This window comes from Ursus maritimus, unplaced genomic scaffold, assembly GCF_017311325.1.
Source record: "Ursus maritimus isolate PB19 unplaced genomic scaffold, ASM1731132v1 scaffold_24, whole genome shotgun sequence".
In the NCBI taxonomy this organism is placed as follows: Eukaryota; Metazoa; Chordata; class Mammalia; order Carnivora; family Ursidae; genus Ursus; species Ursus maritimus.
The window spans coordinates 45,784,320-45,802,750 of NW_024424897.1; the positions used below are offsets into that span (position 1 = coordinate 45,784,320).

General features: G+C 42.0%; 1 pseudogene; it reads right to left on the minus strand.

Moving 5' to 3' along the window:
- Positions 1-4,794: 4,794 nt before the first annotated feature.
- Positions 4,795-5,377, minus strand: LOC121104907 (annotated as a pseudogene).
- Positions 5,378-18,431: the final 13,054 nt, after the last annotated feature.

Below are 18,431 nucleotides of genomic sequence, written 5' to 3' on the forward strand. Positions count from 1 at the left end.
CTTCTGGGATTCCTATAACATGAATGTTATTATGTTTGATGGAGTCACTGAGTTCCATACATCTATTCTAGTTTTATGTAATTTTTTCTCTCTTTTGTTCAACTTGATTATTTTCCATTCCTCTGTCATCTAGGTCACTAATTCTTTCCTCTGCTTCTTCCATCCTGCTATTCATTACATCAAATGTGTTTCTTATTTCATTTATTGATCCCTTTATCTCAGCTATGTTATTCCTTATCTCTGTGTTAAGGGTCTCACTCATGTCTTCCACTCTTTTCTCAAGTCCAGTGAGTGTCCTTATGATAATTGCTTTAAGTTCTCCACCAGGCATGTTGCTTATATCTGTTTTGCTTAGATCTCTGGCTGTGCCCTTGTCCTATTCTTTCATTTGGGATAAATTTCTCTGTATCCTCATTTTGTCTGCCTCTCTGTGTCTGTTTCTGTGTGTCAGGAAGAAAAGCAGCTGTTTTCTGCTCTTGAAAGTAGTTACTTTATGAAGAGGAGTTCCTGGAGTACCTTGCAGTGCAGTGTCCCCCACTCGTCAGAACCTGGGCCTTCAGGAGAATGTCATATATGTGTTGCTTATACCCTGCTGTTGTGTCTGAGTCACTTTTTCTTTCAATGTAGTTGTCTGCACTAACTCACTGCCTGTTGTGGGTTATACTTACTCTTCGTGGAGTTAGTGGGACCTGGGCAGGCCAACTCTGAGCATGCCAGGGAATTTGGGAGCAGGGCTGCAGTATTAGCAAAATTTGAGCTGGACCAGTTGTCCTACGTTGGATCCCCAAAGTGCTGTAGCAACTGGAGGCTGCCCACTGGAGGGCCAGGGGCTTACAGCTGGGTGCAGCTGGCAGGCAAGGGTTGAGCGTGGCCAGGCAAGGTGCATGATGACAGCTCGGGTACAGTGAAAGTTCTGCACCCTGTGGCTGGGCACTGCATGCACAGAGCTTTAACAAAATTTGTCCTGAGCCCTGGGCTGAGGCTCTAAGTGTCCATGCAGCCCTTCTTCTTGCAGGTGGTTCTGCAGGAGGTGGCTGGGAGACAGTGGGAGAAAAATGGCACCTGCCATCTCCCTCATTTTTGGAGCAGTCCCCCAACACATTCTGAAATCAGTATGAACATATCTGTCTCCTGTTTGCCCCAGCATTGTGTAAACTGCCATTTTTATGTTTTCTCTCCATGCAGACTACGGTCTCTTTAAAGGCCGTGACCCAGCCATCACTCACCCTCCCAGCTTGCCCAGTGCTGAGTCATCTGATTTTAAAGCTCCAGGATCCAAGTCCCACTGCTTATACAAAGTCATGGAATTCAGCCCCTTGGGTTTTTAAAGTCAAACGTTATGGGGATTAGTGTGAGCTCCCGTGTGAGCTTGCTGGTGTGAGGGCCTGTTTCTCTGCCATCTCCCTGTGCACAACTCCCCCCTAACTGCCAGCAGCCTCCCTCCACCTTTCTGACCTTCCTAACCTTTCAGATGCAGCTTCTTCTGTATATTTAGTTGTTCTGCCAGTCTTCATATCACTCTTTGGTTTGTTGACTTGGATGTGGCTAATATCTAGTTGTAAATGTGGGACAGCGTGAGCTCAGGGTCCTCCTACTCTGCTATCTTCCCAAGCTCCTCTAATATCAGAATCAATACTTTTTAAAAGCTATGGTCCTAAAATAATTGTAGCAGAAGAAACAGATAACTTTACATAGTTAAAAAAAATTTTTTTACCAGTATGAAGAACATGTCAATGTCAATGTAAAATAAATAAATAAGGAATTAAAATAAATGTTGTGTTGAAATTCCTTTATTATGCCTAGAGAATAAATTTTTAAAAAATTATTAGCAAAAATGACAACTAAGAAAGTATCTAGCCAGCCCAGACCATACCCTGAGCTGATAAGACTCTCTCCATAATCCATGTCATGGAAACAAGTGCTACTTTGACCACAACTAACTCCAGATGGTGTCACTACAGTTCATCAGGTCATTGAAGAACAGTGTTATAACTCCTTGAAAAATCTGGGAAACAGCTATTCATTCTATAAATATTTATTGTTCTATGCTGTACATGAAGTATGCTGTGATACCACAGAAGATAAGATAGATATAATACCTTACTACACAGAGTTTACCACAAAGGCAAACACAAAACTCAGGAGTAATCTGAAAAACAATATTGGATCTGATGATTCCTTTCCAGAGGAAGCAATAATTTTTGTCGGGGAAGTGAAAGAAGTTGAGACAAAAACAAATGTTCTTTTGTGAGTGTGCGTCAGAAGCCACAGCACTGAAATTGTCACATTCTGTTCCCAACAATTTGTGTTCTATTTTAGTAAGGATAATGTTGGCTGTACTGAGTTAACAATTACCTTCAAAATCTCAGGGATTAACAGAACAAAATTTATTTCTCAATCATGCCGTATGTCCATATGGCCTGAGAGTTCTGCTCCACATATTCAAGGACCAAGTTGACAGAGGCTTTACCAACTTGAACTGAGAACCCAACACCTGAGGTCACTAAAGCAGGGAAGAGGGAAGTAAAAGAGGTACATAGGTCATTAATTTAGACCAGAAGTGACACAACACTTCTGCTTACAGCCAGAAGCTGAGTGTAGGGGAAACTGAGAAATGTAAGGGAATACATTGTGGTCCCTATTGTCCCTGCCACAGATTCTTTAATTACGAGCAAGAATCGACTAACTTACTTACACAGAGAAAAAAAAATTATTGGAAAGATATGGGAGAGATCATAGTATCAAAGAGACAATGAAAGGACCATCTTTGCAGATAAGACTCAGGAAGCCTCAGGGGTTCTCAAGAACAGAGTCCTTGAATATCTCCCCTCGGCACCACCACTAGAATTAGTGGCCCTGGTCTTTCTTCAACTCTTGCATATTTCTACTCAAGAGTCAAAGTCGGGGACCAAGGGGGAAAAGAAAAGGTCTGGTGGAAGCATCCTCCAGTGATCACTTCAATTTAATATAGTGCAAAGTCAGGACACCTGGGTTTACTTCCCCAAACCAAGATCACATACAGAGGAATGAAGGAATTTCCCCAAAGGGAAATCACAGCCCTGTTATAAATGGAGAATGGACATAGGGTGAGCTCTGTGTTGATATTCTCACTTTCATCTTTATCCTGGTGGTTCCACTTACTTCTCCCACCCTTGCTAAGTTCAGAATCTCAGGGACGCTGCTATGAGTACTGATCACTTTGTTTAAAGCAAGGAAGCTGGGCTGGAGAAGATCTTTTCTGAGAAGTGTTTTAGCTTAGGTGGAACTGGTGAGATTTAAAGGGGTTCTGTGAAGAAGCCTGCCTCATGTCTGGCACATTAGTGGGTCATGTGTTTCTCTCATTAGCCATATAGCTAGTGGAGGCTCTGGGAAATTTGAATGCTAATCCCCAGAAGGAAGTCTCTGGGAAACAATGGTGACAGTGCTACCCCCTTCAGAATCAGAAAGACCTGGTGTAAATCCTGGCTCTTCTGTTTAGAAGCTGTATGACATTTAGCAATTTATGCCTCAAGCCTCAGTTTTGTCATCTATAAAATGAATATAACAATGCCCAAATTTATGGGATTGTTGGGAATATTAAATGACAATATGTGGAAGCAATAAGTGGTATTATACCCAGTAGGTATTCCATAAGAGGAGGCTGCTGTTTTTATTATAATTATTATTATTATTACTCATTTTATTAATTTCATTTTCTCTCTTCTTTCCCAAGTTTGCATTTTTTGCTCACCTCAATGAACCCATGAAAAATTTATTTTGGCCTTGAGAGTTATTCCCAGAGAGTCCTTCATGCCTTTGTACCTGGGGCATTTTCACTGTGTACAAAACAGTGCTGCTGGATCTCCTCTACTGAGCTGTCCCTTAGACCAGGGAGATGACAGCAAGGTGAGAGCCACTGGTGTTTCTCTTAGGAAAAAAAAGAGACTCTGGAGATAGCCAAGACAATACAGATAAAGAAAAAGATGTCAAGATGTAAGACGGCTGGTAGAATGGCTAAAATTAAAAGACTAACAGTACCAAGCATTGATGAGAATGTGAAGCACCTAGAACTCTCAAGCATTGCCAGTGAGAGCATAAACTGATACAACCGTTTTGGAAAACTATCAGGCAGGGTCTAAGAAAGTAAAACATACATCTACCTTTTGGGCCAGCAGTTCTTCTCCTAGGTATACATCAAGGAAAAATGAAAACATGTCTACTAGAAGCCTTGTATAAGAATGCGCATAGCAGGAAAAAAAAGATTGTGCATAGCAGCTTTATGCACCTAAAACTGAAACATAAGCGAAATATTAATCAACAGAAGAATGAGTAAGAAAACATTTATCACTGTAAATCCATATAAGTGAATACTACTCAGCAATAAAATAGGAACAAGATACTGACACACATACCGATATAGATGAATTTCAAGAACATATTGAGCAAAAAGAACCAAAACCCAAAGAGTACATACTACATCCATACTGTATGATCCTTTTATATGAAGTTCACGTACAGGTAAATCTAATCTATGGTGATAGGAATCAGGTCAGTGGTTGCCTCAGGGTGGGGGATGACTAGAAAAGAGCATAGGATAATGAAAATATTCAGTATCTTAACTAGAATGATCATAATATGATAATATGTAATAAGTTAATACATTTTGTCAAAATTTGCTAAACTTACTAATCTATGCAGTTTACTGCATGTAAATTATATCTCAATAAAGAAAAAAATAAATATAAGGGCTAAAACAATTACTCCACCAAGAGCAAGGGAAGAGACTCCTCAATTGCTTGTCAGAGAAAAATGCTTTCAACATGGTCCCAGAACACAAAAACTGCCAGGGATGATGTTGTAAAGCAAAAAGAAAAACAGAATATGAAGAAGGTGTGGGTCATGGCCATGAGGCAGGTCATGAGCAGGCATTACCTGTGAAGGTGCAGTACTGGGGGTGGCCAGGGGTGACCGTATGCAGTGGAGAGGGTGGCAGATGGCCACGTAGCATTCATAGACCATTGTGGCCAGGAGAAAGATGTCCATGTATTTTGAAGTCAAGAAGTAGAGTTGAATCAGGCATCCTGTGTAGGAAATGAATGTGTTCTGGGTCTAGATATTCACTAGGGCCTTGGTCATGGTGTGGAGGTGAAAAGGATGTCTGCACAGGACAGGCTGGTGAAGAAGTACATGTGGAGACATGCATCAGTGCCAATGGCCAGGACAACGAGCAGGTTCCCAGCCACAGTGACCACATACATCCACAGGAACAGCAGGAAGAGGACGCGCTGCTGCTCTGGCCGCTCTGAGAGTCCCCAGAGGAGGAACTCAAAGATGCTGGTCTGGTTCCCTCCTGCCATGAGCCCGGAAGTCAGAGAAAGAGATCTCCAGTGAGGCCCATTAAAACTCTAAGCATACTTCAGTATAAATTAGTAATATACCTGCAATTCAGGTTAAAGGAAAACAAATGATTTTTTAACTATTTATTTATTTATTTATTTATTTATTTTTATAATAATTTTTTATTTAAATTCCATTTAGTTAACATACAGTGTAATATTAGTTTCAGGTGTACAATTTAGTGATTCAACACTTCCATACAACACCCAGTGCTCACCACAAGTGCGATCCTTAATCCCCATCACCTATTTAACCCACCCCCATGCCCCTCCCTCTGGTCACCATCTATATAGTTCTCTATAGTTAAGAATCTGTTTCTTGGTTTTCCTTTCTCTCTTTTCCCCCTCATTGTTGTTTGTTTTGTTTTTTAATTCCATGTGTGAGTGAAATCATATGGTATTTGTCTTTCTCTGGCTGACTTCTTTCATTTAGCCTAATACTTCCTAGTTCCATCCATGTCATTGCAAATGGCAAGATTTTGTTCTTTTTTATGGCTGAGTAATATTCCATTGTGTGTGTGTGTGTGTCTGTGTATGTGTGTTTGTGTGTGTGTTTGTGTGTGTGTGTGTGTGTATACACATATATCACATCTTCTTTATCCATTCATCAGTCATGAACATTGGGGTGCATATGCCCCTTCCAATCAGCATTTTTGGATACTTTGGGTAAATACCTAGTAGCGCACCTAGTGACCAGCTGCTGGGTCATGAGGTAATTCTATTTTTAGCTTTTTGTGGAACCTCAATACTGTTTTCCAGAGTGGCTGCACCAGCTTGTATTCTCAACAACAGCACACGAATGTTCATTTTTTTCTCCACATCTTTGCCAACATTTGTTGTTTCTTGTGTTGTTGATTTTAACCATTCTAGTAGGGATGAGGTGATTTCTCATTGTAGTTTTGATTAGTATTCCCCGATGGTAAGTAATGAAGAACCATCTTTTCATGTGTCTCTTGGTCATCTGGATGTCTTCTTTGGAGAAATGTCTGTTCATGTCTTTTGCCATTTTTAAATTGGATTATTTGTTTTTTGGGTATTGAGTTTTAAAAGTTTTTTATATATTTTGGATACTAACCCTTTATAAGATATGTCATTTGCAAATATTTTCTCCCATTCCATAAGCTGCCATTAGTTTTGTCAATTGTTTCCTTTGCTGTGCAAAAGCTTTTTATTTTGATGAAGTTCAACAAATTGGACAAACTGAAAGAAATGAGTAAATTCCTAGAAACACATAAGCTACAAAAACTGAAACAGGAAGAAAGAGAAAATATAGAGCTATTTCACTAGTGAAATGACACTACTTCACTATTTGCTGATCGCATGATACTCTATAGAAAACCCAAAAGACTCCACCAAAAAACTGCTAGAACTGATACACAAATTCAGTAAAGTCACAGGATACAAAATCAGTGTACAAGAGTTGTGCATTTCTACACACCAGTAATGAAGCTGCAGAAAGAGAAACTAAGAAACAATCCCATTTATGATTGCACCAAAAATAATAAGAGACCTAGGAATAAACCTAAACCTGGAATAAACCTTTCACTTCTTGGAGAGGTAGAAGACCTGTACTCCAAAAACTATAAAACACTGATGAAAGAAATTGAAGAAGACACACACACACACACACACACACACACACACACACACAAAAGGAAGGACATTCCATGCTCATGGATTGGAAGAACAAATACTGTTAAAATGTCTATACTACACATTTAATGCAATCCCTATAAAAATACCACCAGCATTTTTTCACAGCACTAGAACAAACAATCCTAAAACTTGTATGGAACCACAAGAGATCCCGAATAGCCAAAGTGACCTTGAAAAAGAAAAGCAAAGCTGGAGGCATCACAATTCCAGACTTCATGTTCTATTACCAAGTTGTAGTGATCAAAACAGTATGGTACTGGCACAAAAATAGACACACAGTTCAAAGAAACAGAATAGAAAACCCAGAAATGAACCCACGACTATATGGTCAATTAATCTTCAACAAAGCAGGAAAGAACATCCAATGGGAAAAAGGCAGTCTCTTCCACAAATGGTGCTGGGAAAACTGGACAGCAACATGAAGAAGAATGAAACTACCATTTTCTTACACAATTTACAAAAATAAATATTATGGTAAGTCAGACAGAGAAAGACAAATACCATATGATTTCACTCATATGTGAAATTAAGAAACAAAACTGACAACCATGATGGACGGGAGAGGCAAACCAAGAAACAGACTCTTAACTATAGAGAACTACTCTCCAAGAAATCTTGATTTCTATATTCCATGTTTCCTACCCCTGATAGTATGCTTTGTGCTATGAGTTTCAAAGATGCTAATACGTGTTCCTTACTGTATGTACAGTAACTGGTGACTCTTTATTTAAAATAGCAGTTCAGGGGTGGCTGGGTGGCTCAGTTGGTTGAGTGGCTGCCTTCGGCCCAGGTCACGATCTCAGGTCCTGGGATCAAGCCAACAGGGAGTCTACTTCTCCCTCTGCCCCTTCCTCCTACGCATGCTCTCTCTCTCTCTCAAATAAATAAATAAAATCTTAAAAAAATAAAAAGTAAAAAAAAAAATAACAGTTCAAGAGGTGCCTGGGTAGCTCAGTTTGTTGGGCGTCTGACTCTTGAGCTCAGCTCAGGTCTTGAAATCAGGGTCATGAGTTCAAGCCCCACATTCAGCTCCACCCTGGGCATGGAGCCTGCCTACCTACCAAAAAAAAAAAAAAAGCAGTTCAGGAAGCAGGTCAACATACTCCAAAATGTTGGACTTATTTAGAATCTTCTGGGCCAGAAGATTTAAAGATTACCTTAAGAAGAGGAGTGCCTGGGGGGCTAACCAAATGACTCTTGGTTCCAGCTCAGGTCGTGATCTCAGGGTCTTGAGATCAAGCCCCACAGCTCGAGACACTCTCTCCTTCTCCCTCTGTCCCTCCCCCCTGCTTTCTCTCTCTCTCTACTCTCTCAAAAATAAAATAAATAAATCGTTTTAAAGCAACAAAAACAAAAAACAAAAAAAGAGAAGAGACTGCAACATTCATGCAAGCCCATAAGGCATGCTACATTATGTGAAAGTCTTTTATGTTTATTCATAACAAACAATATGTTCTTAATTTAACAATACTACAGTATCAAACCAACAATCCTAATTTTATTTTTAAGATAAAATAAAGTGTATTCTAGCACAAGAAATTATTCATCATAAATTCTTCCCCATAACATTTCCAGCTGCATATAAACTCCTCAGCTCATGAAAGGTTCTTATAAGAGCCCACAGTGAGAATTCAACAGCCAGAGTCCAAGACTTCTGGAGACGGCGACTTTCACATACTTCTGAAATGGTGACTGAACGTCTAGTTGTGTGCAAAGTCTTGACCTGGCATTTGAGGTTCTTCCTCTAGGATTTACACACCTTCTAAATACAAATTAAGTCAAATAGGACTTTGATCCTTCATAAAGATGATGTATAATTTCAGCATCTTTATATTTACCTAAATAAGAATTAACATAAAATAATGTGATATTCTCTTTACAAAATAATAACAATGCTGATAACTGTACAGTGTAACTTCTCACTGTAATTTAGAAAAAAATATGGGCATCACAATTATCCAAATTTGTAGATTTATCTCACTTTAACTTGATGTTTTATATATATATTTATATAATATATAATATAAAATAAATATATTTATATTATTAAATTATAGTACATACTATAAATATTACATGAATATTTTAAACACAAAAATTATATTGTAAAATTATAATAACATGAATATTATAATATAAATATTTTAAAATATATATGTCTTTTTGTGTTCACCTGGCATAGTATCTTTGGAAATTCCCCCACAAGACAGTTCAAACCAATGTGAAACTTGATATTTATCCCATGTTTATTCATTTGGCAGAGAATTATAACTATGCTAATATAAAAATAAAACTTGTGGGGCTCCTAGGTAGCTTGGTCGGTTAAGCAGTTGCCTTTGGCTTGGGTCATGATCTCAGGGTCCTGAGATCAAGCCCCACATCAAGCCTCACATTGGGCTCCCTGCTCAGCGGGGAGTCTGGTTTTCCCTCTCCTTCTGGTGGTCCCCCTGTTTGTGCCCTCTCACTCATGCTCTTTCTCTCAAATAAATAAATAAAATCAAAATAAAATAAAATAGTAAAATAAAATAAAAGTTGTTTCCAATGGTTTACACTGAAGAAAAAGTGCAAACATTGAATGTCTCATTTTATAGCTTAGTGCTTCTCAGGTGCAAGGGCCAAGTCAGGCCAAGATCCTGATTTGGAGTTGTCTATACCGTGCTGGAACGAGGCAGGTAAAGCTCCGTGAGCACAGCTGTAACTCAAGTGACTGCAGAGAAATGCACTCAGCAGTCAGAGGAAATGAAAACAAGGTTCTGTTTTCCACAGAGACAAAAATGAAGAATAAAAAAGTTAATCCTAGAAATCATGGTAGTATTTCACAGTGAGGAGAAGGCACATTCATCACTGCTGATGGCAGTGTACTTAGTAAAAAAGCTTGCTTGATGGGTTTCTTCTCCACCTTTGTTAAGAGTAGAGAAATGCTCATCTCTTTGACCCTGGATTTTCTCTGTGAGGTCGTAGGAGAGTGTCAAGGAAGAAAAAGGCCTGAGTTGACATACCTTCCTTAATAATTTGTTCACAATGACAATAATAATTAACTTGTGACATGTCTATGTCACGAAACATGCAGTTATTAATGTGAACACCATGTAGTTTATTTTTTTAACTTAAGGTCTGTGACTGAAAATGAAAAGGAACTTTTTTCCTTTCCACAATGCTTAGCACTGTGTGTGTGTTGGAGGTGAATAAATACAATGAAAATGCTTGCTTTACTAGAAGATAAAATCATTTGCTAATATCTCTACATATTTCCTTTATACTTATCTTCTCTTTCTACTAAAACATATGTATTTTTAAAAACTTTATATGTATGTGTGTGTGTGGATGGATAGATGATGAATAGATGGATGGATGGATGGACAGGTATAAGTTTGTATGACCTGGGAGAAAAGTATGGAACCTGGTTGTCAAAACTGATTATCTCATAGAGGTGGGATATGTGAGGAGGTCAGAAGAGATTATTATTATTTTTTAATTTATTTGGCAGAGAGAGACAGCCAGCGAGAGAGGGAACACAAGCAGGGGGAGTGGGAGAGGAAGAAGCAGGCTCCCAGCAGAGGAGCCTGACGTGGGGCTCGATCCCATAACGCCGGGATCACGCCCTGAGCCAAAGGCAGACGCTTAACGACTGCGCTACCCAGGTGCCCCAAGATTTTTTTTTTCTTTACACATCTCTGGATTTTTTATTTGTTATAACAAGTAAATATTACCCTTAGAATAGGGGGAAATTGAAATAAAAAAATTTTAAACGTAAGAAAGAGAATAAACAAGAACATTTTTTAATTTTAAGAAAAAATAAATTTGAAAAAAAAGCAGTACTTACTACCACTAAACTGTACACTTAGCATAGTTAAGACGCAATAAATTTGGAGAGCATATGTCTTTTCAAATTAGTATTTTCATTTTCTTTTAGGCAAATACCCGGTAGTGGGATTACTGGATCATACAATAGCTCTATTTTTACTTTTTTGAGGACCCTCCACACTGTTTTCCACAGTGGCTGCACCAGCTTGCATTCCCACCAACAGTGCAAGAGGGTTCCTTTTTCTCCACATCCTCACCAACACTTGTTATTGCCTACGTTTTTTATTTTAGCCATTCTAAAAATGTAAAGTTGACATCTCGTTGTGATTTTTATTTGCATTTCTCTGATGATTAGTGACGTTGAACAACTTTTCATGGGTCTGTCGGCCATCTGTATATCTTTTTTGGAAAAATGTCTGTTCAGGTTCTCTGCTCATTTTGTTTATTGGATTGTTTGTTTTGGGTTGTTGTGTTTGTGTGTGTGTGTGTGTTGAGTTGAGCTGTATAATTCTTTATATATTTTGGCTATTAACCTCTTAGTAGATATATTATTTGCAAATATCGTCTCCTATTCAATAGGTTGTCTTTTGTTTTGTTGATAGTTTCCTTCACTCTGAACCCCTATGTTTATTGCAGCATTATTTACAATAGGAAACAACCCAACTATCCATCAACAGATGAATGGGTAAATAAGATGTGGTATATACGTACAATGGAATATTACTCAACCATAAAAAGAACGAAATCTTGCCATTTGCAACAACATGGATGGACCTAAAGGGTATAAACATAAGTGAAATAAGTCAGAGAAAGAAAAATAGCATATGCTTTCATTCACATATGGAATTTAAGAAACAAAATGAATGAACAAAGGAAAAAAAAAGAGACAAGCAAAAAAACCAGACTATTAAACACAGAGGACAAACTGGTGGCTGCCAGAGGGGAGGCAGGTGAAGGAATGGGTGAAATACATAAAATGGGATTAAGAGTTCCGGGAAACAAACTGAGGGCCTCAGAGGGGAGGGGGGTGGGGGGATGGGCTAGGCCGGTGATGGGTAGTAAGGAGGGCACGTGTTGCATGGAGCCCTGGGTGTTACACACAAACAATGAATCATGGAACACTACATCAAAAACTAATGATGTACTCTATGATGACTAACATAACATAATTTAAAAAAAGAGTACATGTATCTTGATGAGCACTGAGAAATGTATAAAAGTGTTGAATCATTATATTGTACACCTGAAACCAACACTGTGTTAATTATACTTGAAGTTTATAAAAGTTATTAAAAATGGTTAAGATGGTAAATTTAATACGTATTTTATCACAATAATTTAAAAAAAAAGAAAAGAAAATCATGTCTTGGGAATTTGCAGCTAGCAAGTCTCTGAAGAATACCTTTGATTTAACTATCCCCACTCTTGCATGGTACCCATTTTTCCATTGTGCAGTAGTACTTAGCATTGTTAAACAATAGGAACACAGTAAATAGAACACCATGTTATCACATGCTGTAGCAACAATGATATTCTTAGGACATTAGTCAGTATCCCCAGATCTGTTTGAAACAGCTACTAGCAACATGAAGATAGTGCCTCTTTATCATTGAGCAACAGTCATTTCATGTTTACCAGGGCAATGGAAAGATCCAAGGTGGCTTCTTTAAAAAAAAAAAAAATCCAGGTCAGAAGGGCGCAAGAGCAAACCCTAAAACACCTAGCACACAGAATAGCAGCAGTGACAGCCAGCGTGTAGCCTGTGGCTGCTGTGTGCTGGGCACTGTTTCAGGGGCTTTACATTCCTCATAGCATCCCTATGAAGCAGGTTCTATTATTTCCCCATTTTACAGGTGAGACACTGAAATACAAAAAATTTGAGTAACTTCCCCCAAAATCTCACAGCTAGTAAGGGCAGGATGATGCCAGAGAACCCGGGAAGGGGATGCATGGATCTTCTCCCCTACTGGAAACTTGTACAGGCAGCCTTTCCTTTCCATTGTATTTCCCGTGGCCCTTCTGCATAAACTGTGCTCCCCAGATCCCTATTTCCCCACACTGCCATCCCACACACCCACCTCCTCCCAGAAATCCCACAAGCCACAGGCACACAGTGCCCAGCATTGTACTTCCTCTGCCCAAGCCTCCCTCCCTGGATCTGAACATTAACTACTCAGGGCCCATCCATATGTTTCATTCTCCAACCTGAACGGATCATCAGACTCTCAGTACATCCCTCTCAATTTACCAGTGAGGAAACAGAGAACTGGAGGGGAGAAGACACTTGCCCAGAGTCCCACAGCTGGTCAGGACTTGGATACCTCACTCATTCCAGGACTACTCTGACACTCCTCAGGGCCCAATGGGGCCAGCACCCCGTGGACGGTGAACAATGTTTTCAAAAGAGCGAATAGTTGAGCTTGAGAGGTTCATCCCCTGGGATGTTGCTGCCAGTGAGTTCCACAAGTTTACTGCCTCACAAGAAATTTATCAGCCCAGGAATTAGGTTGCCCTCGGGTGCAGGAGGACTGCTATGTCAGGCCAAAGAGGACAAAATAGCAAAAGGTTTTGGAACAAGGAGCCGAAATCCTCTTGCCCCGGCTCTAGCTGGGCAGGACTGAGATCTCAGCATCTCTGATCGGGACTGTGGGGTGACAGAAGGCAGCACTCCAGAAGCCCAACAAGGGCAACTCCACGGGCAGTCCCTGAGCCTGCTCTCCTGGTGTGTATCTGCCAGCAACTCCAGCCCCTGCACCCTCCCTCGACGTCTAGGTCAGGTGGGACCTCTGGGGCTGAGGTGGGCCTGGGGCTCGGGGAAGGTCCCCAGCTCCACCTTGCTGCTTTCCCCACAGCAGGGTGCAAAGAGAGAGCTCTTTCCTAAGAGGAATCACAGTGAGGTCACAGCTTTAGGGGTGATGGTTACAGCTCAGTGTATGTACAGCCAGGGCGAACAGACCAGGGTCCCTGGCTCTGTGACTGCCAACAAGCCCTGTCCCTCTCCGGTCATTAGCGCCCTCTTAGAAAGAGGCAGAGGGTGACTGTATCTTCTGATCGCGGTGAGCCGGTACAAGTGGTCACCACACTGAGGGGCATCTTTCCAAATTCTGGATTCCTAGGCTCTTTTTTCCCCCTCTCTCTTAGTCTCTCTAGAAGGGTAGGAGAGAAGAAACCATGCTGGCTGAGGGCTGAGGGGTCTTCACAGAGCCAGTGGGTGCAGAGGCCATTCTCCATGAATTTTCCTGGTTAATTAGTTAGTGAGTGACCCCCTGTGCTCCCAGACGGCATACCACTCTTCTCATCTTTGGCTATTAAGGTAAATCTTCTCTGGGGCATGTCTGCCCTAACTCTCCCCCTGCTGGTAGCAAATCAGCCTCTGGTGTATTGTGTGGAGAGCAGAGCCCACTGCACTCACAGGTAAGTGGTCAGGCAGGACACTTGCTGGCACAAAACAGAATAATCAATGGCAGAAAGGCAAGGAGCTAAAGCAGGGGAGGGAGGTGAGGGAGAGAGGAAAATGACATGCACCTGCCAATGCGTGGCAGAGAGGATGAGGAAGTGCACAAAACCATAGGTGGTTTCAGAGCCCTGGATTCCATTCCTGGCTCTGTCCCCAAATTGCTGAATGACTTCAGGCACAGTGTTCTCTGGGCCTTGTTTCCCCTTTGTGACATGGCTGTTGGGTTAGGTGATCTTAAAATCATTGCCAATTGCTGATACCAAGATAGGAAGGTGAACACTTTGATCGCCCCCCCCCTGCCTGGCACAGAGCAGATGCAGCAGGCAAGATCGCTGTGTAAATGACTGAAGAGAAATGAAGGAGAAATTGGCAGAGGGAAGCAGAGGAAGGAGGGAGCCTTTGGAATGGGAAGGGCTCCTCTTGGGTTAAAACTGGTTGAAGAGAATGCTATTCAGGATGTCACTGAGAGAAGAATCTGGGCTGACCAGCAAGAGACTGGAGTCAAGGAGTTGGATAGAAATCCCAAGAATGAGGGGCACCCGAGTGGCTCAGTTGGTTAGGTGTCTGACTCTTAATTTTGGCTCTGGTCATGATCCTAGGGTCGTGATATCGAGCCCCACATCCAGCTCTGTGCTGGGCTTGGAGGCTGTTTAAGATTCTCTCTCTCCCTCTGCTCCCCACCCTGGCTCGTGTTCGAAAGAAAGAAAGAAAGAAAGAAAGAAAGAAAGAAAGAAAGAAAGAAAGAAAGAAAGAAGGAAAGAAAGATCCCAGGACTGAGAGTGCTGGGGGCCAACGATAGCCTTCCTTGCTGGCCACTGCCCATGCCCCACTCTGATGAGGCAAATGGGGACCCTTTGGCAAGAGTGAGAGGAAGGAGGAAGGTGTTGGTGTTTGTGTGTTGACTCCTGTGTGTGCGGAAGAATCCACGGGGGTCTCTACATCTCTGGCATTTTTGGGTGTGGGGGTCTGTGTTTGGGTCTTTGCATGTATGTGGCATGTATGTCTATGGATCGATCTGTGTATATGTCTACACCTCTGTGTAGTGACTGTTGTCAGGTGTCCATGTGCGCCCATGCGTGTCTAGTCCGTCCTGGTGGGTGTGAGTGTGTCTCTGTCATGTCTCTGTGACTGGATTTGTCAGGATATGTCTGCGTCTGTGTCCAGGCTCATATCCCTGTGTACTTCTGTGTCTTGGTGCATCTGAGAGTTTGCAAGTTGCCTGGGAGATGGGGCTTCTGATTCTATATCCTAAGTATCTCTGCCTCATTTTATGACCTTAAATAAGTCTTTCCTATCCACTTCAAAGCAGACACCTGCCAGGCGGGGTTGAATCAGAGCCCCTAAGGAAGGGGATCTGAGTGAACAACAGCAGCTCTGCATCCAAAAAAACCAGTCCTGTGCCAGGCTTTCCAGGGGAAGCAATGTAAAACTCAGTAGTTTATCTCCCAACACCAAAAGTGTTTAGGGACTGGGTGGGGGAGGAAATTGACATTTATAAGCACAGAGATGGAGAAGAGAGGCCTTTGTGTGGGCTGGAGAAGTTAAGAAAGAATGGGGCTTCTGGGAGGAGGTAGAGCCAGAGCTGGGTATTGGGAAAGGGTAGAAAGAGCATTTTGGGTAGGCAGCAGAGTACAGGAAAGGTGTGTGAGAAGGATGTAAATAAGAGGCAGTGACGATGCTGACCTGCCTAGGGTGAGGGGACAGGGAAGCACGTGGAAGCAGTTGGAGCTGAGACCACCAGAGAACCAAGTTGGAAAACTGGCTGCTGGGCTGAGCCGTTTGCACTGTACCTGGCAGGCAATGGGAGATGGCAGGGCAGTAAACTGAGTAGGAAGAGCATGGGCCAAGAATTCCCAGCATCCTTATAGCTCTGGTTTTCTCTCTATTAAGGTTGCTGTCCTACCCCACAGAAAACACACTGAAGTCTCTGTGTGAAGATGGGTGAGAATGCATCTGTTCTTAAGACTGCGGACCTCTGGTCAGGAGGGAAATCAACCCGCAGAGTCTGTGGACAGTACTGAGGCCTGGCATGCTGCCCTTCAGGTGAGAGAGCTCAACATTCCTCTGCTGTCTTCTTGCCTTGGGTCCTGCCTTCCTCCTTACCTCACTCCACTGTGCCTTACAGTGGTAGGGAGGAAGAAGCCACATGTCAGCTCTCCCCACCTACAAAACACCTTTCTCTGCTTTCACATTCTCTCCCCCTGCCTGAAATCCATTTCCCATCCCCAGTTCCAACCTCACCTCTTCTTTGGAATCTTGCTTGAATCAGCCAAGTGCAGGAAATTACTCCTACTTTGTTCATACAGTTAGTGTAGTGCTTATTACTATGTATGGCAGGAGATCAAGGACAATGGCTGACCTACCTTTATAATCCTAGAGACCAACACAAAGCTTGACCCAAAGCTGGTACTCAACGGGTAGGTGTGAAGTGCACATTTGAGCTGTTATACTGCTCCCAGGGACTCCACACAGCCCAACCCCAGCAAGACCGCTGTGTCCAATTCCAGTTAAGAAACATAATGACAAAGCAGAGAGTGACCAGAATGGAAAAGGACCTGGAAATTAGGTCCTGTAAGAAAGAATCTAAGGCACCAGGGGCATTTGGGTTGGAGAAAAGAATATTTAGTAGACTTAGGATGGATTTTTTTGAACACTGTGTGAGAAGCTGCAGATAAAGAAGATTAGGCATTTAACCCCCTGTGGACAAAACTGACCACTTATAGAAGTTACAGGGAAGCAGGTTTCAGCTGAGATTAAGAAAAACATCTTTAAACAACTACAGTGGACTGGATTGCTTCTAGTAGCCTCAGGGAAGAGGGAGAAGGCATCAGAAGTTGATGGAAAGGGAACGAACATCTACTAAGCACGCATTCTCTGCTACATGCTTATACATACATTACCTCATTTAATCTTGGCATCAGCCATGCAGAGAGGAATCATTCGTATTTCCATTTTACGGATGAAGAGAGTGAAGATGAAATTAAGGTGGGTCTATATTTACAAAGCCAATCAGGATTAAAACCCAGGTGGCTCTGACTACAAAGCCAGTGACTTTCCTCTACATCCCACAGCTGCCCACTTGGAGGTGGGGAAGGTCAGGGGCCCTGCAGAGCCTTGCACCTCACAAGGGGATGGATGGGAGAGGTGCCATGGTCCTGGCTCTTCACCACTTTGGCTCTATGCTAGGGAAAGGGGTGGAGTTGGCATAAGCAGATGACTCCCTGGGACAGCCAATGGGTGACAGTGATAGAAAAGCAGAAAAAATGAAAAAAATAAGCTCTATCGGGGCTTCTCCTGGGAAGTGACAAGAGTGGACATGGCAATTTGCCCATCCTCTCCTCTCTTTCACCTTCCCTTCCCTCTTTTCTCTCTCATTGCTGTTTAAAAAGCTTCATTCAGCAAATACTGCTTGGTTGAATTTTGTGTTTAGGTCTCTGAAAAGACAGAAAACAAACACAGTGCCTTCTTGCAAGGAACGTCCCTGCTGAGAACTCACTGAATCTACTCCCCGGGGTCTCACCAAAGCCTGGCCCTCTTTCCCAGCAAAGCAGGGATAGAGTAGGCCAGTAATAGAGCATTTATAGAAACAGGAGCAATGGGAGAAAATGTGTTTGAAGGAAGGGATTGAGTGGGCAACAAAATGAGTGCTTTGTTTCTGAGATCATTAAAGTCACTTGGTTAACTGAGAAACTTTGAAGTTTTCTGTCAGCTGAAGTCAGAGCAAAGACAAACCTTGCCCAGCATCATATGTGAATTGTACCTTCTTCATTCCATGCCTCCTCTACCAACAACCCCACACAACCTCTTTCCCCTGTCTGGATGCTTCCCCCTCCCACACCATAACATGTTGGTATTCATTCTCCAAGATCCAGTTCAAATCCCATCTCTTCTTTAAATTCTTCCCGGACTCCTCTGGCAGAATAATTTACACCCACGTGGTTCATACAATTAGTAAACTACAAGACACTGCGAGCTGCTCCACGTCAAACTGTGGACAAAAGCGGACTCACCCTGTTCCCCACAGTACCCAGCACAGGGGTCAGCAAACTATGTCTTACAGGCCAAATCTGCCCCCCTGCCTGTTTTGTAAATAAAGTTTTATTGGAACATAGCCATTGCCATTCATTTACATATAATCT